Source organism: Neodiprion lecontei, chromosome 3 (assembly GCF_021901455.1).
Source record: "Neodiprion lecontei isolate iyNeoLeco1 chromosome 3, iyNeoLeco1.1, whole genome shotgun sequence".
NCBI classification, from domain to species: Eukaryota; Metazoa; Arthropoda; class Insecta; order Hymenoptera; family Diprionidae; genus Neodiprion; species Neodiprion lecontei.
The window spans coordinates 17,556,696-17,579,103 of NC_060262.1; the positions used below are offsets into that span (position 1 = coordinate 17,556,696).

Sequence of the window (22,408 nt, forward strand, 5' to 3'; positions counted from 1 at the left end):
CCTAAATATTTTTTTTCCGTCAAAGAATTCAGTATTCCGTGGAATTAAACTTGATCCTCTTGAATCAACCCCTACATGTGATTTAGTAAAGAAATTGATTTCGTCAAATTAGGTCATTTTTATTCTTTCCGTTCAAACTTATACATTGTTGAATGAAATCAATGTACCTTTTGTCAGAAACTTTTGACGATTGAAAGAAACAAATTAAGTTTCTCGGCCTAAATAAATCTACATCGTCTAGGTACTATAATACTTATTTCGTTGATCCAAGTCAGTGAATATAATTCGATTAACTGCAATTGCTTTTGTTGATTTAAATGCGTGTATCGATCGAAACAACAAAAAACTTGTTTCTATACAAATAGTTCAACGAATCCATCTACAATCACGAATAGGCTAGTAAATTTAGCTCTTTTGAATATTTTGTAGGTCGAAAAAACCTACAATACTCTAACGTGCAGAGTAGCTGCGAAAATATAAAGATAACGAAATTCAAGTTTTCAGTGTCTTGAACCAATTACTAAATATATTACTGAATATTTTGTTGATTGCGAGCATTTCATCCGTTAACTGAAATATTTCATCGGCCTTTTCACTGCTTTCACGTTGTTAAAATACTGATGAAATCCTTGTATTTTTGCTCGAAATCTCTTCACGTCATCTGGCAGTAGCTTCGTATCACCGAGACAAATATATCACGTCATCTAAGTCAGCGAAAAGTTGACCCGAAATCAATGCGATAGTTTGGTGGATAAAATGTGTGACTAGGTAAGATGATAGACATTTGCGAGTGTTTAATCAGGAACTTAAAATGCGTTTTAATCGACTTGCGAACAATTACAAGTTATTTGCGTTAACGAAAAATTTACCAACTGCCTTAATTAGGCTGAAAATTTTTATTTTATTTTTTATCAGAATCATTCCAAATGATTGAAACACTACACTGAACTAAACTGAGACAAACTAAATATTCAATTCCGTTAACTGAGATTTTATTGAACATTCGTTGGATCAAAAAGTTTGATATTTAGATTGATAAAATGATTTTCATATCAACTATATAATACAGATCGTGCAACTTAATATTTCGTTGACTGTAAATCCTCGTATTTGTGTTATATAATAATTTACCCAACGGAAGTATTTTTCAGTTAGTTCGTGCAACTTACAAATTGTTCTAATAACTAAATATTTGTTTCACCGCCCGTAAAGGGCGCAATTTTTTATTTTTTTTCTTCGATCAAACAACTTTTTTCTCTCAGTGCATAACGGTCCCAATCATGGTCCAGATAGTAAAGCAGCAGTGCGTTATGTAATGATATCAATAAAAATATTCATTCTGTTATTCATTGCTACAAACATAAAAATTGGCCAGTTTTACCGCAGACACTGTGCGGGAAGCATTGTATTCTTTTGTACCGTACGTTTAGTTTCTCTTATGAGTATTAAAATATAGAAACAAATTGTTACGTATATAGTTTACAGTGTGAAACTGTACGAAAAGTTTTCACAATGTCTGAAAACGATACGAGTGTTTTACCTGTGAAAGGACTATTACAAACGACGTCGTAAAAGTTGGATAACAAGTCGTGAGATATTTGAAAATGATTTTCGTATTAGTCAAAAGAAAAAAAAAAAGAAAAAAAGAAAACCAATAAACAGAAAAATTGAAATTCGTACAGTAGATGATTTGAATGTTCAAGCTAATATGATCAAGTTCGCCGATGAAATAGCAAGTTAGATTATTAGAGATCTTAAAAAGCGTTTAAGTAATTGAATAGATTTCCGAGTTTTTGAACAACGCCGAAGACTTCATTTCCGAGCCTTTAACATTTTTTTTTCTTTTTTTTTTCAAGGTCTTAATGGAGAATCGCTCAAAAGGAAATGTACCGTCATTGGCCATTTTATTGTCTCCGCAGTTAAGCCCCACTCTGTCAACTCTCTTTTTCAACGGTATTTCTTCATTTACTCTTAAAAAGTTTGGGTGAAAAAATTTAATACAAATGCTATTCAGACTAGATATTTGTTCCAGTTATATGGCGTTTGGGAGGAATCGTTTTGTATGAAATTTAAAGATACAAAACAATAACGTTCTATCGTGGTTTCATCCTTTGCAACAATAAATTCAGCAGTCGAAGTTCATGGTAAATTAGTTCCAATCAACCCATTATAATTCTATTTAAAACAACGCTAATAGCCAAAAAATACGATCGTGCTTTTAGTGGCTGAGATACCACATTGACGACAATCCATAAAGAAATAGAATATTTGCAAAAAAATAAGGATCGCACACTTAAGATTACAGATTCAGCTGATTCAAAAGATCCTCACGAAAGCAAAAATCAAGACTGGAATTATTACTACCAACTTCAGAGGCAGCCGCTCAACATTCGTTTTAAGTATTGCATTAAATTCAGACATGGCTTGAAAATTCAAGAAATTCAGAAGAACGGGGATGAAAGAAGATAAACGGATTCTTACAACCTGTAAATACGATTACTGCACCAGCGCTAGGATCAATATTGCAGTTAACTTCCTGCAACTGTACTTGTGATTGTCAGGCAAGATGCGGCTACGAAAAGCAGGTTCAAAGTGCTCTTCAATTTCGACTTCAACTTTCAACAGTTCCAGAAAAGCGAAAGACGCTCATAAACTTACTGCTTACCACTCTACACGACATAAATGATAAGTTGCTGATTTCCTATACAGAAATCCATTTTGTCCGAGTCTGAGGGACACTTCTAAAAAATGTGGAAATTTTTTTTAATACATTTTTTAACTATCTGATTTTTTTCCGGACTTGGCTAAATTTTCGGTCCTATTCTAGTATATTTGTCTTATATTTGAGGTATACCTAATTAACATACGTGGCATACTTTTGTGCCAGTAATTATTTCAGTTCACATTCTTTGATTTGACTCAGTGGCCCGGTCAACTCGTGTGTTCTGAAAACATGAAAATATACCAATTGGATATACTCGGTTCCTCGCACTCTCAATTGACACGTGTAGAACTCGTATATCGTGACCGCCGAAGGTGTTTAACCTACGAAAATCAATAGGTCGTGCTTACACAGGGAATTCTACGCGGTTTTGACCAAGCTGAAGACCTAAATGTCCTCTCCAATTTTCTCCTTGATCATTCCTGATGAAGTTCGGCGTGAAGGAAATTCCTGTTCAATAATTACAAAAATCTTACATCACTTGTATCCGAGGTATGGATATAACAAAAAAAAAAAAAATAAAGAAAAAAAATGCAATTTTTGTTTAATGAGGTATGTTTGACTTCTTTAAAACTTGAAGGATACGTGTATTATCTCTGAATAATTTATATAATTAGGTATTCTTGTATGTTAGTTATAACGCATCATTTTCGTTCAGAATAATTATTTATTAACTGAACGGCAGAATGATAGTGTGCGCCGTTTCCGGCTAACTTCTGTGTAGCGCAATTTTATCAACGAGGCTTATTTAAAAGTTCCTAGTCCTCGACAAGTATAATGTAGAAGAGGGGATTTTCAACCGTATCAACGATATGGAAAACAACATTCTCGGTGTAGAAAATCAATAATAATAGTCAAACATTTTAATTTGTCAATAATTAGACATGCAGAACGCCAATAATAATAGTCAAACATTTAACTTGTCATTACTTGGAATTGTTGCCGCCACGATAGCTGGCGTCATGTTTTCATAGGTTATTTTATTATTATTGGGTTGTCACTCTCACAGTAATCAACCGGTTATCTAGCATTGCCAACCCTGAAGAAATTTCTTTGTATATGAAGAACAAAACTTGTTTTCTTATTAAAAAATAGCGTCGTCAAGGCCGGAATCTGAACAAAACTTTGAAGACCTTTGACAAATCTTAACACTGGTAGGAAAATCTCTGAAAATGGTCTGAGAAATCGAAATAACGGACGAAAAATAAATCAAATACGAGGTTTCTGAAAGAATCTCCAGCCGATCAAACAGCGTCTTTAATCTGCGAAAGCACTTATTTGACAAGTTGGTGAGCCTAAATATTAAAAATAAAAACATATCATATAAATAAAAGTTCTTAATATCTCTGTTCCTACAATTCAAATTGCAGGATATAAATCTTGTTGTGTTACCTCGTTCGATAATCATCATTATATATTCCTAAGAAAATTGTCGATGTGACGAAGCGAAAAAAATAAATATATTGCGCATTCCTATAATTATTGAGTTTCAATACCGTCAAACATAATTTTTGAAAATATGAAATACGAAGAATTATTATGGCACTGTTGGGAAATCTAATGAATTATTGCGGTGCCATCTGAATAGGAAACTTGAAAAATTGTTTTGGCACTATTTAGAGCAACATTCGTCTGACGGGTTGGCAACGCTGCGCTGATTTATCCTTTTCCGCTGTCCTCTCACTGTGATGGGTGACTTTTGACTCAGTTAATTAAAATAGACATAAAGCTACTATTATGGCTCCTAAAATAATTTAAAAGGTTCCGTCATTTTTTTTTTTTTTGGTAAGTTGCAGGTGGTTCGAGTGTCCGTTATAAATGATTCTATCAGTTTAACAGCCTAACCTCGTTGTTACAGATTTATCTGTTGGCCTGTCGCAGGACTTACTTGAATTTTGAATAATTTTTGTAAATATAGACTAATCGTTCGTTGTGAATTCACCGCTTTACTATGTATTTAAATGTGATTAAAAGTGTTTGTATTGCTAATTTTTTTATTTACGACATCACGTTTACTTTTGGATCATGCTAGTTCTGAACCCAATTATAATTTTTCAATTGTTGTTTTCTAATAAATGATCTCTGATGGGGGCCCCCCTTAAAAATCCGAAACGTCAAATGTTTATTTATTTTTTACATATTAAAATTTTTTTTTTATATATCATATATTTAAATGTCTATTTATAAAATTGACAGATCTCTAAATGACTGTATCTTCGCTCTTCTCAGACACACCGTTTTTAAAAAAATCTTACAATATCCGGTTCAACGCATAGAATGACTCACAAAAAATGTCGACAAACTCAACCGAATAATTCGCGAAAAACATTCTTCGCAAGGATCGAAACGGCGTGGAATTACCAATACCAGACACACGTATTGATTATCTCACCGGTATTTACCAACGAGCGGATGTCACGATTAGCGTGACCGACACAATTCTATTTCAGCAATCGACGTACAACGTTGTGCATGCCATACTCTAATTGGCAATCTAATGGTTGTACAGCTAGGCGAGGTGGGACTAGCTGCTGATTAACATGCGGTAAAATCCTCTGTCAACTTTCGAGTCAGTCCTGTGCTGGCAAACGAGCGAATACAGGAGAACAAACTGCTTCGAACCATCTCGTGAAGAAAGTTCCAAACGTGCGCTACAGCGGATGAATCACTCGCGGTTTTGTCTACTCCGGAGTTGAACGAGATTTTGCGATGAAAAATTACCCTCTCGGGAGAGACTGCGTAATAATAATAATAATAGATCTTTATATTAATCACAATTACGTTTGCAATACATTGGAGTGAGAGTAGAGCAGAGGATAAGGAGGAGGAACTCAAACAGGTGAATTGAGAGAATCCGCCCATTAAAATTTCGCCACAAGCGTCGCTAGTGTTTCATTTGCACCGAAGCGTGATTGGTTGCAGAGATGCTCAAAATCGGTTAATCGATCATCTTGGAATGTGATTCGTAAAAATTTATACTTCCTCCACTGTCTTCCGTGCATACTGAACACCAGTGCGGTTTTATTTTTCCAGGCAACTATTTGTTTACAAGGAGTTCAGTCTCCTCATATAGTCTTCGTGCTCTCAATATAACTGGTACCGTGTATACATGGACACAGCGATTCTGAAAAGGCTGATTTTTTGGTTAGGTCAATTACGTTGGCAATGGAGAATCAGCCCGCAGCGCCGCCACCGGCCGACTGCGAAACGAACTGAGGTTCAATTTTCGAAGCGCTGGCCGGCGGCGGCGCTGCGGGCTGATTCTCGATTGCCAACGCAACTGGCTGGTCGAAAACACTAACCGGTTCAGAATCATTGGTGGTTACTTATACTTGGTGGTTATCGGCGTTAAATATAACTAAAGTTCACCGATCCACTAACTTCGAGTTAGTTTTTTATCGTAAGAATTTCTTGCATCATAGTGCAAGCTCGAGAATATGAGGATCCTCCAATTTTGTTGAGTATATCTTGGTACTTTGATTGCATAAAGAAAATGGGGTGCTAATTGAATCGGTAAAAGTATTCCAAGGGGCTGGAATCTCTTTGACATAATTTTTTTGTATTGAATGAAGTTTCCCGAAATCAAAATAAATCTTTGCATTCCTACACAGTCGAACAAATTCTTATTCGATACGAGATTAGGTCTGTTTATACTTTTTTTTTTTACTTGACAAATATAAATTGGTTTTTTGTTTCGACAATACTACTCATCAACTATATGCGGGCCAACAGAGTATTCGTTACGGAGATAATAATCCACTTTGTTAAAACTAGGAAATATTTTTATAAATCTAATTAATTAGCCAAAAGAATATGGTTTTTCGAAAAAAAGAGAGCCTTCTTTCTGCAATTTGCAAAATCGTACGAAGCATAGCTTACTTCAAAGACATGAGTTTTGCTTCAGATTAAACAAACGGATCTGAGAAAAATATTAGGATAAATATATTTTTCCTCAGGGTGCGGAATACCTCATAACTAAGTGCAGCAATAAAGGCTTTACCGAGACACCGTGATTGACTTCCACCAAAAAGAAAACTTGAGCCTGGGAACTTCGCGAATTCTGGTTTAATTAATGGAAATTCGTACAGCTAATTTAAACTGCGTGAAGTTGGTTAAGTGAAAGTTCAAGTCTCTGCGGAGAAGAACATCCTGGATGAAATTTATAAACAAATTATTTGACTACGAAGATGCCTCTAATGATTAAGCAGTCCCAAATGGATATCGAATTTCACAATCAAGGTCACTCATCTGATACCCCGTCAAGCAATGTATCAAATGATAATCGGGCCGGCTTTATTTGAAGAAAGGCCACGGCTTGACAAGTTTTTGAAGTAAGTATAGTGTAGGGATGCACATCGGAACATTCCAAAAAACTTTGACGAATTCACCCCCCGCCCCCGTTGATTTCAAATTCATTCTTCGTAAGGAAGTTCCGGTAATGTAGAAATCATTGATAAATTTAGACAAAGAGATTTTTCTGCAATCCACAATTTGCTTTATCCCGCAATAAAATCGAAAGGGGTGAAGGTCAAATACGAGTTGAAATTTTTTAGAATATTCCATGTATTATACCGTATTACATGGTTAGTGTAAATCTTGAAGATATAAGTATATCCGTGTGACTGTAAGAACTAAGTATTGCAGAATCTATAACTATTCGTTCCAGTAATTTGAAAAATCAATTCCCATCATGTTTAAATTACATTTGATTAAAGTAACCTTTTCCAAATTTTATCGGACAATAATGAAACGTTACTCGGAAGAGTCGTTTTTTGTATCTTTGATACCGAAAATTTCAGCGTCAATAAACGCGACTTTGACGTATGAATACATTTCTATTCGAACGTATAATCGACCTGATATTGTTAATTTGACATTGATTCAATGATTCAGCGATCAGCATAAAAATAAGATCAAAAAGTAAGACAAGTTCCAGAGCGCGAATATTAAACTTGAATTCGAGATAAGTATTGCTGAAAAAAAAAAAAACACTCCGGCGATATGAGAAGACAAGCTATTCATCTTATCCATTATAGAGAACGGTTATCGTATTAGCAAAAAGTCTGCGGGAATTATCGACAGAAATGTAAGGGATTCCTTCGTGAAAAAAAGCCAGCCTCGAGTTATAGAATAATCGTAAAAAGAATCGAGAAAATTAATCGATAATCGGCTTCTCGCAAAGTGATGGTCTAGACTTACCGCCTGTAGGGCAATCCAACCAGCAGACTTCGATTCTCCATAAATTATTCTTCACGGCGTCTGAATTGTAATTGCTTTTACGACTGGCATTTTTTTTTTTTTTTTTCTCTTCCCTCTCTGAAAGCTGAAGTTAATTCCACCGCTTAATAAGAAGCCATTATTTACTGCCCACATTCCGTAGTTGGATTCAATATCTGCGGTATGTCTTTTATTCAAGTTCTCTGCGTCAGATTCAAATGTGTAAAAACTCTCTGCGGCATGCGGATATAGGAACGGTTTCAAAATTAACGTACTTACATCATGAATGGAATAAAAGTGTGGTGAAATTCAAAATGACAGAAGACCGTGTATAAATTTGACTGTATATAAGTAAATATGAAATACTCAAGAGTCCACCAGCGGCTAATTGCAAACTTATTGTCAGTGTTTGGTTTGGCATTACTTCTTGGAGCTCAAAGTAAAACAGTTTTTCTTGGCGATTCTCAACTCAAATTAAAAAAAAAATCAGTTCCAAATAGTTTTGCCTTTTTTTTTTTTTTTTTTCTTTGCGAGTCTCGAAACGTTAGAATAGGTTCGAAAATACCAGAATTTCGTCGTGTTCAACTTTCTAATTATAAAACCTATTCTAAAATTGTTGATATATTGGCTTACGTTATTTGAATTTGGTCGGAATAATTTTTATCACGAAGTAAGAATGTTGTTTCATTCGTGTTCACGATTATTGGCGCAACTACCATTGCTAGAAATTTTTGGAGACGGATTCGATTGCTTGATCCTCAACAGGCTTGCCCATCATTGATCTTAATCTACGAAATTCAATTCTCACTACTCACACTTCAATCCCGATATTGCTACAAGTTCCTTTCCTTGCATTAGTTTGTTCAGTCGAGGAAAATGTTTCACTGTTTTCATCAAACTTTCGAGCGCAGTGGCGAATATTGAGAAGAACGTAATTCTTGTCACGTGCTTATACACGATGTAGTTGGATAACTCTAAATATAATATACACGCTGCTCTTGTTCCTCGTGAAGTTTGCGTTTACAGGATTGAGCACGGAAGGTAATATATAGAGCTGGAACGAAGAGCGCGTATAAGGCGAGGCATCCTTACATGTAAATTTGACTGTTTACCTGGTGAATAAGCAATTATTCCGTCACGCTACATTCCATCCACGTTTCTCTCGGCTCCTTAGCTTGTGAAGTTCGAGCACTTCGCTTTTGTTGAGGTATTCGTCAAGAAGTACGCAAATTCTTCCTCGCTCTGAACAATAATTGGGATATATTTTTAACAAAACCTTTCGGTTTTCTTTCCAAGTTATTCACTGACCTGAATGATGAAGTCGTTGATACGTTGACTTTCAACTGTTTGCTCCCATTTTTTTTTTTTGGTTCACTTGTAGAACCAATGAACTATGGAATTCCTCTCAACTCACCTATTCGACAGTAAAATATATTTCCAAATATATTTACGAAACCGTTCTTCCGACAAAGGACTTGAGGGTGAAAAATATTGGACCTACTTTTATCCTCGTATCGCGAAAACGCCGTTCCGTCAACCTTTTACAATACGTGTCGAGCTTTTCGTGAAAGCTCAAAGAACCGTATTTAACTTTTTCCAAGTTTCTCCATTACCGAGCATATCACGCGAAATCCGAGATTCTTCCCGCAGATCGTTTTACGACACGTGAGTGAAAAAAAAAAAAAAAAACAATGTTGGGAGAAATGTGTTGACCGCTAATAAGTTTTCCGAAATATTGTTCGGTACAAGCAATAAATATGTAGCTCCACACGATATTTTGTATGATTTCAACGAACCGGTTACAGAAACTTGACATTTATTTTAGAGAAATCTTATTCCATGCACAATTGCGTTTTCTCATTTTTTCATGTCATTTGTATGAAAGGATTTGGAAAGTCGTAGAAATAACAAAAATTCACGGAATAAAGTCAGTGAAATTGAATAAGTATCATGCTACGTTCATTGGGTATATATCTACGATTTTCCGCACGACTATTTTTCCTTGCACGTCATTCGTTCAGCTCAAATTATAGAGATATTTTATGCATATGAGAGGGTTTGCAATTTATTGCTCCATAACGACGACCTTGCGTACCGCAGGATGGGGAATTTATATGAGGTGAAGTTGGCATCGCTTTATTCCCATTGCGTTGCTAAAACAGATATAATATGTGAAGCTATCTATCCAGTGGACAGGAGGGTGTATCTTTTAGGACCTTATCGTCAAGGTAATTGGTTGGTAAATTACAAAGGACGATTGTCACGATTCAACGACTCTATGAAGGTTTTCAATTGAAAGCTTCACAGCTACGAAACATCTATAAGATATATTATCCGAGAACTAGAACTGAAATATTCATGAGGCATCTCGGATAAAGCTTTGTTCTTCATTCTTCCACTCGAGTAACCGATAACAAATAACGAAGCTAAAGATGTGGGGATGTATAACCAAGTGGAAGAAAAGGTTGTGGCAAGAACGTGATGAACCGATCCGAAGGCTTAGGACGTCTTATTTAAATTTATCTACTTACATATAACTAAAAAAATCCTCGAGGGACAAGAAAAATTTTCAAACGTTGAATTTGAAATCTGAAGACCTGTTTGTGTTTACACTTTTGGAGAAAAAATAATATTCCTTAATTTTTTACGGAAAAATCCACATTGTTTATCCAATTTCGATTCCCAATAGCTCATTTTATCTGTCAACGAATCGTCAATGAATTTTCTTAGTCGAATTTTAAGTAGCAAGAATCTATTTGTTGATAAGTCACAAGTTTATCATTTGTAAATTATAACGATTGTATGCTTATCGAATTTTTCGACGAGTCGAGAAGCTCGAGAAAAAATTTATCACAGATGATTTTATAGCGTATTCATTTATGAATAAAATAAGTTCTTGTTCACCGTAATCGGAAAATTTATGCAACATTTCCAGTAAAAATGATTGTTGGATAGCTTCATTCTTCTGATGCATGACAATTAGACTTTATAGTTGAAATTCAGTGGTTGAATTTTTTTTTTTTTTGTCGAATCATCGACAGTTTTTTAAAATTATATCTGCCCTCATTACTTCCAATTGTACTCTTGAAACCATTTTTAGTCATTTTCTTATTTCAACAGATTCTCAAGCTGACTTTACGTCCCTTTGAATCCTTGATCGTAAGGAATTCATTGGTTGCCGTCACTTGTCATTGTAATTATGACGCGGATTGATTTCGATGAACAGTTTTCTCTTCGTTGCTGACGGAGAAATATAAGGAAACTTCGAACAGACCATTCGAGAGCGCGAGAAATAGGAAATCGGAGGATGGAAGGAGTTTCACGAAAGTAATGAGAGTGCAGCTCTTAGCACGTCCATTTCACGTGAAAATGGATTTTCCAAGTTCAATTGTTCCCTCGCTACTCGAGCTTGCTCAACGTAAAAAACTTGCCACTCTGTAGAACAAAATTAGCACCGGGATAAACGAATTATACACGGACTTCGGATCTGTCTCTTTATTGGGCTCGAGTTGTTCCAGCGACAGTCTATAAAGTGTAGTGAAAAAATGGTCTCTGATGATGCGAGGGAAAAAAATTATTGGTTCATTAGACAAAAGCGAAATGGATAAATACTAGGTTTTTTTCGGTTAGCGGGGGTTCAATTTAGAAGCAAAAAAATTCAGTGCGTGAATAACCAAATATCAAATTTTTAACAGCCGACGAATTTAACCCTGATGATTACAAAATCTCGAATATCTGTACAACTTGTATTTTACGAAGATGCAGAATTCATGAAAATATTGTTTTTACGAAAAACATTTACTTATACACGATTTTTTAGTCGTCGAAAAAAAAAAAAAAAACCACCGACCTTACCAAAAGCATTTCGAAAGTGCTAACGGTAAAAGGTTCAGAAGTTTTGAGCATGTAATCCGAACTTCTAAAAACGTTTGAGCGCTCTTGACGATTCGGCCCCGAACTTTAGTTGCCGGCATCAGTGCCGGGATACTCAGCCGGTTAAAAATATTTCGAATACTTGAAGAGAACGATTACCTCAGTGAAAATGTTAATTAAACATACACGCTTCAGTTTTTTACACACCAGAGCGCTGTACGGAATGATTAAAGGCACTTCGCACAGGAACGCGAAAATAACACTGGCCAACAGTGGTTTTGTTGCTCTTGATATTTGAGTCGTCTTAGAAAGATTCGATGTCAACGACCTTAGGAGTAAGCGTAGTTTTTCGAAATTGGCTCTAGTTATTTATTTTATCGACATTTTCATATATGACTCAAAAAAGCAATGTTTAGGTGAAAAACTCGATTTCTTTTTTTTAATATCTAAAGTTTATCAAAAAAATACTATCAATAACCTTAGTTATGCTTACTTTATTCGGACAGAAGTATAAGAAATATAAGAAATATAATACTTTGTTGTTCTCGCCGTGAAAAAGAGGGCACAACAAGTTTCTTCGAAAGGGGGGGTATTGGGGTGTTCCGAAAAAAAAAAATTAAAAAATTTCTCTCAAACACGCATCAAACTTTCGGTAGAGCATCTTATATAGAATATCTCAGCCAAATACGAGCTTTTAATACTGATTTTTTTCCATTTTCCATTTAAATAACAGGTAAAAAAATTTAGGAAAAAATATATCTCATAAACGTCTGACATATAAACCATCTAAACGTGCATCTAATAAACTATCTGTATTAACAGATTCTTATAGGAAATTTCACGCTCTATAAAAAACTGCTGATATAGAACTTTAACCGTTCAAGAGAAATTCGCCTTTAAACATTGAGTCATCTCGAATACAATACTACAATAACATAAAAACCAGAGCCAATCTAATATAATCATAATTACATTCGTAAGTTTTACGTTCTCAAACACCAGGATTCACAGAAAAAATCAGAGCAACAAAAAAAAGTATTTATTTTGTAGAGCTGTGTAATCCGTGATTTGATAGAGACGTGGTCTTCCGATTAAATATTGTCCGTGATCGAGTACAGTGGGTCTTAAATGGGTCTGGGAACAGTGTGGCAGACGCGGTATTCGGGAAAAATAAACCGCGAAATTTAAAATTGAGATGTATCACTTTCGGTGGTTTCACGTGATGCGGAATTCATACCTGACATTACTAACAGCACATCGCTGTTTCGATGAAAAATCAAAATTATACAATCAAATTGAAGTAATGATAAAAAGTTGAACGTGAATCCACTTGCACATTCAATTATCGCCCTAGGCTCTACGTTCCGGTGGAATGAATTCCGTACCATATGAAACCATCTTTATGCGACTGTTTCTTAATAAACTTTTTTTACATTAATTGAGAGCCTTATTTTTATGCACTTACGTGTAAAATTGTATTAAATACATAATAAATATTGAACAACAGGTATACTTATTGTGAATTTTATTGCAAAATAGCAAGAGACTGTGTACAGTAAACTGTAGATAAGTGTGTAGAAATCAAATTTTGCACTTGATACAAATACGTAAAAGTAGATCAAAAGTTAGTAATATATGAATGTAAAAATATCAAGAAATAGTAAAAATTTGCTTACATTGTAGAAAAATGTATAGGATCAAAGTTGTGTGAAATTATGTTAAATAATGTAAACTATAAACATACGATTATTTGCGTGTATAAAAACTCGTTTTTGTATAAAACTCAGACATTGAATAAATGTTGATCAGAAATAAATTAATTTAAATAGAATTATTAAAAAAAAACTACGTTTTCTTCTGCGAGTTTTCGAGTGAGTTTCAAGTATCACAATCTGAATCGTTCCGAAGCTGGTATGTAATTTGCCTAATATTTCGAAATTCGCAGGATTGTTTTCCTAAAAATGGCGAAGCCCACTGTATGATCGAGAGGCCAACAACGCTGCACAGTCGGTAAAACAGAAATCACGCGCAAATCTCTTTAATGCACCTTACGTCAACAATAAAAGTGCGGAAAGAACAATGTTTCAGATTGTTGGGATTCTGGTAATGTATAGCTTGAAAATGATGTCAATAAAATCCATTCGAAATCAACACAATAGGCAGAATATGATGATCCTTATTTACAAAATTAAATTTCTAAGATAATCGAAATTACATAGATTACAAAGAAATTAGGAGAACTACAAGGGATTACGAAAATCACAAGTGATCACAAAAGTTATCAGGACGTTAGGGATTACCAAACTTGTAAATTATTACAAGTAATACATGGATTCCAATGGTTAAAAAGATAACGTGAAGTATACGAAGGAATTACAAAAGATTACGAAGGATTACACACACACGGAGAGAAAAATCTGAGAAAAATTACCCTGCTGCTACTATAATCGTGATGTAAAAGACACCTAATGCAGTTTTTGCCGTGCTGCATCAGAAAAATGCGCCGTCACATTTTAAATTTTGCGGTGCCGAAATACATAGTTTCTAAGCAATGTAGTAATTTTTTTCATAAAAACCCATAATTTTTGTAACATGTATCAATAAAAACTGCATTAGGTGTCTTTTACATCACGATTAGTAACAGCAGGGTAATTTTTTTCAGATTTTTCTCTCCGTGCAGGTTACACGTAATGACAAAAATTAAAAGGATTATAAAAAATAATATAAAGACTACAAAGAGGTTGTGAAATATTTACAACAAGTTATAAAGATTACAAGGATTTTAAGGATTAGGTACAAAAATATAAGAAAGGGATTATGTGCACCAGATTACAATGATAATTAACCCTTTGGAACTAAGGTAAATAATATTTCTTCAGGGCTTTAAATAAATGCTATGCTTTTCCACCGTTAATGGACGAAGAAACAGGTAACGAGCACTGAATTATTAATTTAGAATCGAACTTTTGTGTTTAAGATAACATTTTCCGTGTCTGATGTGATTCTACAGTTATGGTTTGCCCCGTAGAACGGGGGAGGGGGGGGGGGGGATGTCCGTAAATGACGTCACTATGCAGTGGGCGTTGGAAATTAATAGTGTCAATAACTGCTGGAAAAATAAAAATGGAGTCCAAACTGGTGTGATGTCACTTCCAATGAGTGATCGATAGAAGCTTCTCTGTAACCATTTTATACCAGTGAAATTAAAGAGCGGTGTATTTTATAAGTAGAAATCCAGTCGGAGACTGAAATTTTTGTTTCCTTACTCACTGATGACATTTTGATGAAAATAGAGCGTCAAACAAAATTAAAGAAACATCATCATCTTCTGAGTGGATACAATGTAGCCTCAGTTTAGCATTGAGACAGGAAAATGGAAAAAATGGTACATGGAAGAACAGAACTTGAAGGCTTACGACATCCTCTCTTTAATTTAACGATTGAGTCAGCTGATTCTTATTTTCATCATTACGATTAAACTCATAGTAGAAATTTGTTTCAACTTTGACAACGCAGTGCTTTTTCAGCGTAGAGTTCAGAAAATTCAGCAACACTTGGAAGATTACGAAAAAATAGTGTTGGTTTCTGCAACTTATTATTATTTTTGTATTTCCCGGATTTCCGACGAAATAAGGTTCGTAGATAAGAGTATTTCCACCGTTCTGGAAATAATTATGACTAAAATGAGCCGTCGTGGGACTATTTTGATGAAACATACAGGCCGGAAAAAGGAAACTACAGATGAAGCAAACCGGTAGACTTTATTCTCCATTGAATCCAAAAAGTCCGCAAATAGTAAAACATGGCAGAAGACCGCGCATTGTTTGATAAATTTCGAACTTCTATGAATTTTCTGATGTAAAAACAATGCACTGCCTCAATCTGAATTAAGACCATTGATTAATTTATGAACAATAACGAAACGGAAAAATTAACTGACACGGTAGATAAAAAAGGACGACTACCTACCCCAAAAGGGATTTTATAGTCAGTCCTTACCGACCGAGTAAGAATATGTCACATATCTTGATCATTATTAAGGTACTAGGACCTAAGGTACTAGAATTCAAAAAATAAAATTTTTTTTTATTTCATTTTTCGACTCCTCAAAGCATCAAAAATCACTCCTTAAAATTTTATGAAAAAGTTCTGAACAGAAAAAAAGTTACAGCGATATATAGCACTCTCGGTCGGAGCGTATAGGCACGAACCATCACTAATTGTAAGTAAGGAGGTCCAGGAGATGGTAAAACCAGTTTGAATTGATTTGTGAATTGAGCAGGCTGAACAGGACTCAGGCGTACTTTTATACGGTCCAGGGATTGCGGATTAATCAATTGGAGGTAATAAAACTTCACATATTCCGAGAAATATAGAAAAGAATACGTAAAAAACTTTAAACGCGTTTTTCTCAAAAGGACTTTTTTCGCACGGCGGATTCACTGGACCGATCATCACCGGGACTTTTTCACTTGTTTATTTAGGTGTTCTGCACAGGAATCTAACACTTTTTTGCAAAAAAGTTATCAACAAAAAATTTGGCAACACCGAAAAGATGGAAAAAAAAAGTGGTATTTTTCCACTTTTTTCAAGCACAGGCCATTTTTCTTATTCTTGCACTTTTTTGCATATCGGCGGTGGATTCCTGTGTAAAAAACCTTCCTCTACAACGTGCTTTTTCCCGATTTTGTTTCAGACCTCCCAATCCGGATATTATCTGTCCGCCATCGGACTATTTTTTTTTTCAAGGACCGTACTTTTGCGCCCTCTACTAATCACGGTCAAAATGACCAGTCAAGGACTCGGGTTCTTCTTTACTCTCCATAAAATGCCTAGTATTTAAAAAAAAAAAACATGGCAATAGCTAATAGAGAAGCTGAGATAATCTTATTTGAAAATTTGCTTTTTTTTTGCCTTCTAATAGGTACGAGTACCTTAAAGCCTGCGCGTTACCGACGTGCAAATGCCGCGTTCAACAGAAATATTCAAAAACTTTTCCGCACCATGCTAGAATAACGCCAGAAGCCGTACGCAGAAATTAGTGGACACTTTTATGCATGAATACCTACATATTTCTGCAGTATTGTTACGTGAAGCAACATTTCAATAACCTCCAAAACGAACGAAATTTTACTCTGTCGATAACTGCGGTTACAGCAACCTATTGAAACAAAGCTTATCGCCCTTCGCCGCCACAGGTATACAACTTTATAATATGTATTTTACGGCTAGTTATATGAGACGTTCCTTGCAACAGTTTTTGTTGAATAACCGACTCACGATACAAGCTCTAGCTTTTAATGGAAAATCCTCGAGAGCTTTTCCAGACTTCGTGTAGTTGAGGCCATTTCGAAAACAACGGGAAAATATAAAGTCCAGTCTTCAACTCGCGTTAGACGCTGTTTTCCGTTATTTGCTTGTCTTCGAGTATTACGTTTATCCAGTAAATGGATCGGCTTTCGTGTAGAAAACGACTATGCTGGGGGTAGATACCTTAATTCGTCTATTGTGTGGAAAATATGACAAATAAATATATGCTTCATAGTCAAATGAAAATTGATCATACGATTACGCGATAGTGCCTATATTGCTGATAAAAAAAAAAAAATTCCGACAACAACTCGAGAAAATATCAACCGATTCAGATGAAATTTGGCTCACTGACTTACACCGACTTAACTTGGAACTATGTGCTAGATTTACAGTAGAATCGATAGTTATTTGAAAGAATGTAAAGCTTTTACTCCAAAATTATTGCGTTGCTCTTTAATAACAGTTAAACGAATTGTATTGCTTGTTTTTCGAAGAGAACTAACTATTTTGAAGTCACCTCAAACTTTTATTACACTTATGGAAACAAGCTTCAATCTTCGAGACAATTTTTGAATGCGCACTTTGTGGATAAATCTTTCGAATCATATGAATATTCATTGCGCAACAGCGTATCTTGTCCAAAATCCACCGACTACACCTGCTATTAAAGCTATCGAGATTGCTAGACAATTCGGGTTCAAATATATGTATACACTTAGTTTCGAACGTGCGATAACAGTAATTGCCGTAGGGTGTTCCACAAATGGTAAAGGCTGGCTTCTGAGCAGACTGATTATGATAGCGAGTTTCTCTGTCAAGGGGGCGGCAATTCAATGTCTGAAACGGCTTTGCCGTGGCAAAAAACGCTGTTCTATCCGCGGGCTGTATTGTTACGTCATGTAGGGCACGATCCATCAACTTTCCGCCAACTTTAAAAAATAAAAATTGCGATCTGGCTGCAATTTGGAAATGTTATAGCATACGCAAAAATATGCATATCGTATTATACAATTTTTGTACCTTCGATCCTTATTTGATCGCGTTGTTAAAGTAAATCTTCATCTTCGAATTTTTTGCACTTCGTGATTGTTAGAAAAAATGTGACCGAATGTAGTTTTTATTACATACCGGAGCGAGATATAAACAGGAAGTCGGTGAATGTGTATCGATAATCGCATCTGCTATATAAACTTCGATCTATCTATCATATTGTAAAACTTCTATTCTATCATGTTTAAGAATCTTTTAGAATTTGAAATATATTTTTAGGTAGAGCTTCGGGAATGTTTTTTCGACATTTTCAGGCATGTTATATATAGATATCACATATTAGGGTATACCTTATTTTTAGGTCGCAAAAATTTTCATTCGGACGCTTCTCAGATCTGTTTCAAATCATTAAAAAAAAATCTGTATAAAGTTGATGTTTTGATGATTTGAATAACGGGTTATATTTAATGTTTCTGATAAAATAAGCAAACATCTTTTTAAAAATAATTGTAATAAGAAAATTTCCTACAAGAATCTGTATCTAGATAATATGTAAGTCCAAGTAATATGTAAATTTCCAAAATTTTCCGATTCTTTTTGCGTGTTATTCAAATGGAAAATGGAAGAAATAAAATAGGCAACTCTAAATATCAATATTAAGAGATCACATTTGGATGGGATATTCTATTTGAGATGCTGTAAAGAAATTTTGATGGACGTTTGAAGAAAAGAAATTTTTTTTGGCACACCCTTATATAATAAATACATATACATACATATATAATATATATGTATATGTATATATGTATATACGTAAAATTGTTTATACAATATGCATGTATAACATTTTATTCATTCGTTCGATTCAGTTGTTTTTACTTCCTCCTGCTTCGCCTTCAATTCCTCGCTTATTTTATCACCACCCTGGTTCCGCTCGAGTTTCCAACTTTTTCCTCGACGAATGAAGGTACAAAAAACGGAAATTAATTCCCGGCGTTTGGGGCTCGTTTAACGGTGGGATATACTCCTAATTCACAATGAAAAATACTTTCTCACAACCTGGCATCACGTGCCGCCATTAAAATTCTGATCTGCCAGCTGTGAGCGCGTGTAAAACGAGGATCAAAATTGAATTTCGACGTGGTGAAACGTTGAGTCCTGCAGGAGGAAGCCCCACAGACTTTTCCCAATGAATCATTCACGTATATTAGTAAGTGCGCTAATGGCCATTCTCATAATCGCACAAGGTGCGTTCCAAATAATGTCGCAGAAAATTTTACCCGATTTTAAGTAAACGTGGTGATAGAAATGACGAAATGAATGATGTTTATTTCATCGCGGTTGGAAACATCTGAGTTTAGGCAAAATTCTACGAAAGCTCGCGCATCACAAATTTACGCAATTAATAAGCTTGCTAGGGAACGAAGGACGTCTAAGAACAGAGTAGCTTAACCTCAATTCTTTCGATAGATGACGACTAATAATTTGAAAAAGTTGGTTTTTAAAATGAAAAAAAGTTGGTATACCGGAAAAATCGAGTCTTTCGTTCGAAGGCAACATTCTTTAAATTCCCTTGTAAAAGGCTTGTACAAAGAAAAAAAAAAGGCAAAAGGATGTATCTTTCGAATCCTATTCTTAAAGTTCACACTTGAAATTCAAAGTTTTTCCATTTCAACAGCATGGGCAAAATGTCACTTTTTCAACCATCACCACTCAGCCATATTTAATGCCACGAACTTGATCCTAGAAGTATTGAGGTCTCTCCATAATTGTTCTTTAAACAACATCCGTAACAAGAGTTTCAGGAGTTATAGAAAAAAAAAAAATAAATAAAATAAAAGTTATGACTCTGGAAAGTAAAAATTCTTCCAACATCGAGTCCACATATATGTATATCTATTATCAAATGCGGCCAAGTGATATATTCTCCGTGTTATTAAACGGGAAGGAGACATCCTCCTCAGGGATATTTTTAATCCTTTCTCAGTGAGACAAGTTTCTTAGGCGGTAGACGAAAGAACTTTTCAGTTGCGGTTGATACACACACCGAGACCTCCATTTTAATTTATTACCATAAATGAAAATAATATTCTGGGTATTAAATGAAAACGAGTTTCGTAGCTGTAATCAGAATATACTAGAGGATCTGCTAGTAACACGTGCGATTCAACTTGCTTAATTTTGACTGTCTGACATCCGTGCTCGCACCCTGAGGCAAACCGCCGAGAAAATCAAATTCCCTAGAATCGACTGACAAGTGACAGTAAACCATAACCTCTCGCCTAGTCATCTGGCTACGCTTGTAAACTAGACGAGTTGCAATTGTCGGGCAGGTCTTTTCAAGAAGAACTCTCGATATAGTACCTACGTGTTACTATTATTTTCATTTGATAAATATCTTTGAGCAACTGTTGCAGTACTTCGATTTTAGTGGCACAATAGATTGATGTTAAGGCCTGATTTGATCGAATAATTGCAGTTGACTGTACAAATATGTAATGTTGCACTCACCGGGAAATGTAGTGTCGATAACCTTAATTTCACTAAACAGTTACCAGTATCACATTTTCTCATAATTAAATTATTCACTAGAATTTTCTAGGGACTTTGAAAGATGATATTTCTTCTCAGTGTTCCGAACGAAATACCCTATAACGAAAGAGCGTGCGTCTAGAAAATTTTGAAAGTATACATCCGAGCCTCGATATTAAATTGTTTTCAATCTATTGAGATATACCTATACTTTTGAATGAGAACAATAACTATGGCTACTCGGAAAGCGTCGAGAGGGTTTGAAAATAGATGGCTTACGTGCATGTTTGTGCACAGCACCGCACGAAACGTGCGAACGACGAATACGAAATGAGAATTGAACTCAGAGGTGAAGGGAAAATCTTTTCTTGGATGAAATCGAAAATATCTTCTCCATGAAAAAATTCCTCGGGTATATAAATTGTTCTACGTGAAACAAATACGAATTTAGGGGGGTATAAAGAGACAATGATTTTGATAACATTATTAAAAAAAAAAGAAGTGATTCTTTAATTGAAAGTTCCGAGTAACGTTCTTTTATTTATGAAACGTCCACTTGGCCAGGAGAATCTTTGTTATATTAACATCGTGACACATATGACATGTCAATAAAGTTTATTCACCGTTACGAAAAGTTTCTTTCACCAGAAGCTTCCTGTTATGAGAAAACGAAATTTCCTGATCCGGGCATTTTAGTGATTTAGATGTTATTTCGAATTCAGTCACAAGTTCCACTTCTGTTTTCATCTACATATATTTTACGATAATAATTGAATTCAATGAAAACCTATGAAAATGTATCGCGCTAGTTCAGAGAAATATTAACCAATTTGTTCTTACGCACTGCATGCCAAAATTACAGCACGATTACTACAGGCAGAAAGCCTCCCTGATTATTATTGGTATAATGAAAAGCTTCATCGAGCTCTATTATGTTGAATGAAAGATATTGTATTATTCATGTAACTGGCATAAATTACGCTAGAAATAAGTACGTCGTTAGTGAGATAAATTTTGATGGTAGGCCGTGCAGTGCGTGAATTTTCAGAAAAAAGTCTTCCGAGTAAAATGAGTGATATTTTGAAGTGCTATCGAACAAATGAACCAAATTTTTAACCATTTTTAAGCGATTTGCAACTAATTGTAAGAATCGATCTCTGAGATCTGGTTTATAATTCCACTAATGGACATTATTATGCCTATCTAAAGATAGGCTCCAACCCTTCTCATTTAGCTGACGAATTCTAAATTGTAAATATTATTTTTCGACTTTGCTTCACACGATAAATTTTCAGTGAAAATTGACTAGTCTTGTATTATCGTTTTTTGAAAGCATACAGCATGAAAAATTCTAAAAAATGGAATAACAGACGGCTTACAAAACTTGGACTCAGGACTTTTTTGCCTTTAGATAGATTTGATTTGAAATAGTAATTAGAAAATTTTAGGGAAACGGATATTGTTGCAATAAAATATTGAATATTGTTAGAATTGAAATAAAATGTGATGCAAGTAACTGTTTACTGGAATTATGGTTGGACCATGATAAAAAGAATACCAACACACGTTAGATTTTCTAGTCACAGCTACAAAACTCATTTTCATTCGGTAATCAGAACTATTTTGCATCGTGCACATTCAATCGTGATATTGAAGAAATATTCGGATTTAGACCTGAAATTTGTCATTTACGATAATGTGTTTAATATAAACATTTGGCATAGTAAAGTAACAAAGATTTTATATTTTTTTCATAAGCCA

General features: G+C 34.9%; 1 protein-coding gene and 1 long non-coding RNA gene across 4 annotated transcripts in view; one reads left to right on the forward strand and one right to left on the reverse strand.

The window, feature by feature from the left end:
* Window positions 1-22,408, reverse strand: part of LOC107219511 — a 251,610-nt gene that overhangs the window by 225,879 nt on the left and 3,323 nt on the right. The window lies entirely within an intron of this gene.
* On the forward strand, window positions 5,288-13,921 carry LOC124293270. Its single transcript, XR_006903182.1, has 3 exons — window positions 5,288-5,461; window positions 6,679-7,053; window positions 13,758-13,921. It is a non-coding gene; the product is annotated as an uncharacterized LOC124293270 (long non-coding RNA).